Source organism: Dermacentor silvarum, chromosome 11, assembly GCF_013339745.2.
Source record: "Dermacentor silvarum isolate Dsil-2018 chromosome 11, BIME_Dsil_1.4, whole genome shotgun sequence".
Lineage (NCBI taxonomy): Eukaryota > Metazoa > Arthropoda > Arachnida > Ixodida > Ixodidae > Dermacentor > Dermacentor silvarum.
In genome coordinates, this window is record NC_051164.1 from 60,849,823 (window position 1) to 60,856,043 (window position 6,221).

General features: G+C 46.4%; 1 protein-coding gene across 1 annotated transcript in view; it reads right to left on the bottom strand.

The window, feature by feature from the left end:
• The window catches only part of LOC119433282 (protein zyg-11 homolog B-like), a 57,728-nt gene extending 51,587 nt beyond the window's left edge, over window positions 1-6,141 (bottom strand). The window contains exon 1 of the mRNA XM_037700430.2: window positions 5,077-6,141. The gene's annotated coding sequence lies outside the window, so the exon portion shown is untranslated. The remainder of the gene's footprint in view (window positions 1-5,076) is intronic.
• Between the last annotated feature and the right edge of the window lie 80 nt (window positions 6,142-6,221).

Sequence of the window (6,221 nt, forward strand, 5' to 3'; positions counted from 1 at the left end):
AACTTGCGTACAAATTATTTTTTTTTAAAGGCAGTTCAGCATATGTAGCAATAAATAATGACAGCATAGATGGCAGTCACTGAATGGAATGTCATGGTTTACAAGTGTCCTGTGAGGACATTGTACACTCTGGCTGATTCAGCTGATTGACTGACTTCTACTGAAATTCTGCTAAAGTGTCACGAACAGTACATACAATGACCTGCACTTCTATCTTGTAAAATTGTTTCTAGGATTCTGCGCTTGCTGCTGCTTTGCTTTTGCTCAAATTTTGCAGAAGTGTCACATTTTAAGGGCCAAATGATTCAATAACACTATAATGCTTGTCATTGTTACATGCCTGAATTGTCAAGAACAACGTGAGAAGTTGCCTTTATCTGCACCCCTCGCAATGATAAGTGGTATCAAAAAAAAATAAAAAATTGCCGCTGTGACATCGCCACGATTTTCGGCACCTGTAGTATGGTAAAGCATGACCTTTGATATTGGTTTCCTTTACTCTGAGGCATGAGTCAAAGTACTGAGTTACAAGTACGCTCACTCACACTCATTTCACTGTCGTGAGCGACGAAGGAGCAACGAAAGTATGAGCATGGTTGAGTACTGGTGAGCATGAGTGTGATTGAGTGCCGATGAGTGTGAGTGGACTTGAGTCTAAGTGAGTGAACTTCCTGAAAAAAAAAATGTTGATTGTTGCCGATCTATTCTCCAAGGGAGCCGTTGCAGCGGGGCATGATGTGGGCACCACAACAAGCACAGAGGAAAACAACCCTTTTTTTGACAAACTAAAGCAAGTATCGGTGGAAAACATTGTGTTGAATGATTTGGACCATAAAGTGTGATCTTGCTGCAAAATTTTTAGTGAAACCAAAGCAGCAGCAAGTGCAAAATCTCTTTTTACAATTCTTGAAATAAAGACACATGTCAATGTATGTAAACATACATTAAAGTTGCATAAGGTTTCGCATAGTATGCTAGAGTGTGGTGACACATGCTGACCCCACGATTTGATTTATTTTCAAGCTGCGTTACACAAAGTTATTATATCATAAAGTTCAGCAACTTTGTTGGTTACATGCCCGAGATACATCTTCACCATTTTCAGCGACCAAAGGTGGCGATTTCATCCTCAGAGAGGCAATGCCCATCAGCCTCCTGACAAAAGGATTGTGCTGAGCAAACATCATGCGCAAGATAAAACTATCGAGCTCACCGACGTCACACGTGCAAGTCAGAATTGTGTGTGGCCTCCACTCATAGCCGTGCCCAGTATTCCATTTCTGATAAGATGTGACCAAGTGTATACCAGGTTTTTTTAAAGACGATAGTCTTTCTTGGGGAACTTAAACGCTGAAAATTTGGTCTGTCTGTCTGTCTGTCTGTCTGTTTGTCTGTCTGTCACCCGATTCAGCCCCCCGGCCAAAGTTGGACCACTTGCTTACCGCCCACACTACTTAAACTGGTACGGCTGTTCATACTTGTGAACGTTATCGATCACAAAGTAAATATTACGCATATCTGAGGCGCAACATCACTAGGTAAGTATTAGGAGGTGTGTTCCTTTAATATTTTTTTTTTTAATTCAAACGGTCTTATTAAAACTTACCTGCAGCAAATGCCACAATCTGCGACGTCCACTGAATTACTTGAAGGGGCAGACAATACTTGGACGATAAACCGCAATGTGATGTCAGCTAATTCACAGTTTCACTTAAATGGCTATTTAGTCATTGACTTTAAGACAAGCACATCAAATTGTGGTATAAAGGCCAAGAAGTAATGACGGCATAGCCACTGGGCCGAAATCCTGTGCATAGCCCAAGTTACCGAGCTATAGGTCCTCCAATTCTGTGGCAAAACGCATTTAGGTTACAGTAAACACCAATCATAACCGTAAAAAAAATTTTCTGCTGATCAGTGTTAACTGGAACATCAGTGTATTTCACCACAGGTCTCGAAGTACCAGAGTAATGCTAAATCGATGTGCCTTCATTAGTGCTTGGCTTCTATTTTGCAATTAGGATAGCTGCCTTAAAAAGAACAACTAAAAAAAAAGTAATAAGTGACGCTTGTTAGCTGACCAGCATATCACGGTTTATCTTGCAAGCAATGTATGCCTCTTCAAGTAATTAGGCTGATGAGACAGATTGCGGTATCTAACATGGGCGTGATTCAATAAGTCTATTTTCATGGGCATCCATAGAAAACTCTCTATGAGGGAGGGCGGGGGCGCAACATATCTAAGCCAATTAGTGATTGCCAGACAGAAATGAAAGGGTATATTGTGAAAGATAAGTAAGCAAATCAAATAACGACGTTTTCAGTGCTTCTTCAAAAAAAGTAAACAATAACCATTTTTGTTTCTGCGTCATGGCGCATTTTATCGACAAAACAACAACAAAATTACTAGTAGCACTGCCACCCTCACATTGCTTTCACTCTAATAGCCAATGAAACTTTGTTTAATAAAACAGAAGTGACCAAGCGAGTGGGTATTTCATGCTTCAGACGATGACAAATAGTCTGAAGGCAAGCAAGCAAAGCCTTTCGTCATTGTGGCATTGAGCAAGGAAGCACAATAAAGTGCATGCCAGCGGTGGCGTTGTCACAGCCCAAACACAAAATTAATGTCTCTGGATTAGGCAATAGAGAACTCCAGAAGACTAGGGTGTAAAATTAAATTCTGGGGCCTCACGTGCCAGAACCACCATCTGATTTTGAGGCCTGCCGCAGTGGGTGGACTCCAGGTTAATTCTGACCACCTGGGGGTTCTCTAATGTGCACCTCGACCTAAGTACAACGTGAGCGTTTTTGCATTTTGACCCCATTGAAATGCAACTGCCACAGCCGGGAAGGAACTTGCAACTTTGAGCTCAGCAGTGCGACGCAGAGCTGCCAAGCTACCGTGGCGAGCGCAGGCGAGGCGTGAATGATAGCATGCACGCACAGTGAAATAATTTTAGAATGCATTGGCTTATATCTCGATACTTGGCCAGGCATGAGCGTATCTCGTCCCATTTGTTTCTGGAAGTTATCTGACATATCTATGCAAAGGGTAAAAGTAAAAACTGAACTCTTGCGCTAGGTGCTACGTGTGCACAGTGCCTGCTTCAGTCAACTGCAGGTGCAGTTCACCAGAACATCTTCGTGGGCTAGTCTAGCAGTTGAGCTTAATGTTTGCGTCGTATGAGAAAGCATACACTGGTGCACTTCATAATCAACTTACAGAAACAGAAGGAACACAATCCAGGAAGGATATCTCAGAGCTGCCCAGTAATACTGAGGTGTCCCTTGCACAGGTGCTTCCTCCTTTCATAATCTGATAAGCCTCTATTATCGTGCATCCTTGGATGTCGACAGCAAGATCTCCTTCGCCAAGTTTACCTCCAGTTTGTGGATTTCCTCAGGACTGGTGTGGTTATCATGCTACAAAAGTTCTACGTGAAAGTTGGGACATCTACAAGATAAACTGCACACCAGTCACCATTATCAACTAACTGCTCCGTACCGATTTGCAGAAAACTTTACACATCAACTAGCCACGCCACTTGGCATTTCCGCAACACCTAGCCTTGCCAAGCACCTGTGGCTGTCCTCACGGCCTAACGAGCCTTTCTCCTACAGCTGTTGGGCTCCAAGAGCCATGGGCACTTTCAGGCCATGAACGGCTGCAAAATGTTTTCCCTTGAAACCGTTTGTTTACTATTTACACTGGAATATGCGACAACAGCTGCTCGGCCACTTTTGTCTAAAAAAAAAATTAAAGCTCCTTCATAAAAAGGCCTAAATGCGTTTTTGATTCGAGCTTTTCGCGATAAATTACAGTGCTCTCTTCCGTCAGTAGGACGAGGTCAATCACTTTCGGTTATCTTTCGTGACGTAACGCAAAGCGTTCGCCGGAGCATCGCGTCACTGCAGACGTGACACACAGGCAGCTGATCCTTTTAGCTTTATTCTATTCTGCCTTCCCTGCAGCGACCACATACCGCAGCAACGCGAGAGCGGGACCGGACCTTTGTGGGCTTCGTCGTTACAAAATCGCACGCTGAGTCACGTGGCGTACGCGACAACAAACGCTCGATGGCCCTGCGGTGCGCCATACAAAAGCAAAACCGCGGCGGCCGCGAACGTGAAACTGCGGCCTTGCTCGCGTTTAGCGAGCGTTCGACAAATGTTCGGCTAGTTCTGCACAAGGCAGCATCAGGAGGTCGACCTTCAAAAGGGAAAGCAGCAACCAGAACGCAGGATATGTTGCCGTTTTTTTTTTTTTTTTTTTTTTTCGCCAGACCCTGCGAATACGTGCCTACGGCCTACGTACCATACTGCGCGTTTCTAAGCCATCAGCGAGCCGTCATCAGCGTCTGTCCACACGACTAAACTCAGCAACATTTCACGCTCAAGAAATCATGCAAAACTCATACGCGCACACAGGGTATGACGGTGATCGAGCCGACCGTCAGCAACGTAACGTCAGGAGAGAGGCTGACGTTTCAAGTCCTAATGCCCTCCGAAAGAGGGTTTTTAACCTCGCATATATTAACATTACGTATGGCACCGCAGTATCACTCCCGAAGCGGATATCGGGTGATTTCAAGGCACTGTGGGCGCAAAAGCAATATCGCGGTGCCGTGCTTTCATCAACCATACGCGTAGTAACATCATACATGTTCCTTCTCGATGCCACCGACTTGTCGCGCCAAGCCAGCGGGGATATAAAGACAGACGCAAACACCTGCACGAAGGGAAGAAAAAAAAAAAAAAAGAAAGAAACCGTGCTGCGCGCGACTCCTTCACCCCCCTTCTCGAAAGAGAGGCAAGGACGTGGTGAAATCTGGACCGAATTAACAGCGCGCAGGGTAAAAAAAAAGGGGGGCGATCGTGACCTCGCAACGGCCAGAGCCGATGACATGCGAGACGGCGGCGAGCGCGTTTTCGGAATACAGTCGTAGGTGAGCGTCTGGAACCCGGGTTTAGGGACCCGGAGGCGTCTGCATCGCTCCGCATAAGCTAACACAAAGCCCGCAAGCAGTTTCAGATCGCTCGCTGCGTAAAGATATACGCCGAGCCAGTTCGTACCTTCCTTCCTCGCAGACCCGACCGCTCAGTGGTTTCGCTGCGCTGTTGGTGGCGAGAATAACGAACGCTCTGGTAGCCGAGTATCCCCCATAGCGTAGCCGAAGTCGGCGGATGCTCTTCCGAATCTCCGGAGGCGACGATCTCGAGCGGTGGCTGCTGCTGTGTCGCCGCTGTCCAGCGAGTGTCCTACGGGGCGGCTGGGGCTTCGAGCCGATCGTCGTCGGCTGCCTGGCTGGATTGAAAAAAGAAAAGAGCGGCTGCGGACGCACGCTGGTCCTCTTCTTCGGCTTTCTTCCTGGAGCCCAGCCAGCGCACGAGCCTGCGGAGTTTTCACACGGGGTCGCGAAAGTGCCGCGATAAAAACATCACAAAACCGAAACCTTTTCCCCCCGTGGCATACTAGGCCCGACGAGTTAATGGAAAAACGTTTTTACGAAATGCGCCGCTAGGGTCGCCACATATTGGCGCAGTTTAAAGCCCCTATATGTAGGGGCTTTAGCGCAGTTGGCGGGTGGAATAGATGAAACGGGTGAAACCAGGCGCTGGTGAAACATTTACCGCGACATAATCACGCGTTGGGCCGACTAGTCTTCGCTTCAATGTTGAGTTCCTTCGTAAAGGCTAGACCACACGTATGCTTGCGGACGCGTGCAAGCTCGCGTCTGTGCGCCGACGCATGCGCAGACGGTGCGGCACGCGTCAAAACGCGGCCCAATCACGCCACTCATGGGCGTTTGCTAAGCTTGTTGCGCTCTTCAGCAGTTGTTTCGGTTTAAAGTGCTTTAATTCGCATCTTCCGTACCTTTACGAAAATTCAAGCGCATTTTCTGAAATCATGTGTGCGGTAATTTGGGCAAACAAACATTGAACCAATAAGAAACGGATGCGCGATCAAAATTCGCGGACGCGCCGCGATAGAAGTAAATCGTCCCAAATAAGGCAGCGGTGCGTTTGCCCTTAATTATACCTTCCGGATAATTCGATTGTTTCTGAAAGTCCCATCACCGCTGAATTAATGGAAGCAAGAATGGATTAATAAAGAACGCATGACTATTTACCCAGTCTTACCAGCGTCCCGGTGGAATGCTTTTTTTTTTTTTTTTTTGCCATCACAGAATATATTTTTAGCCCTTCTCTTACATTTT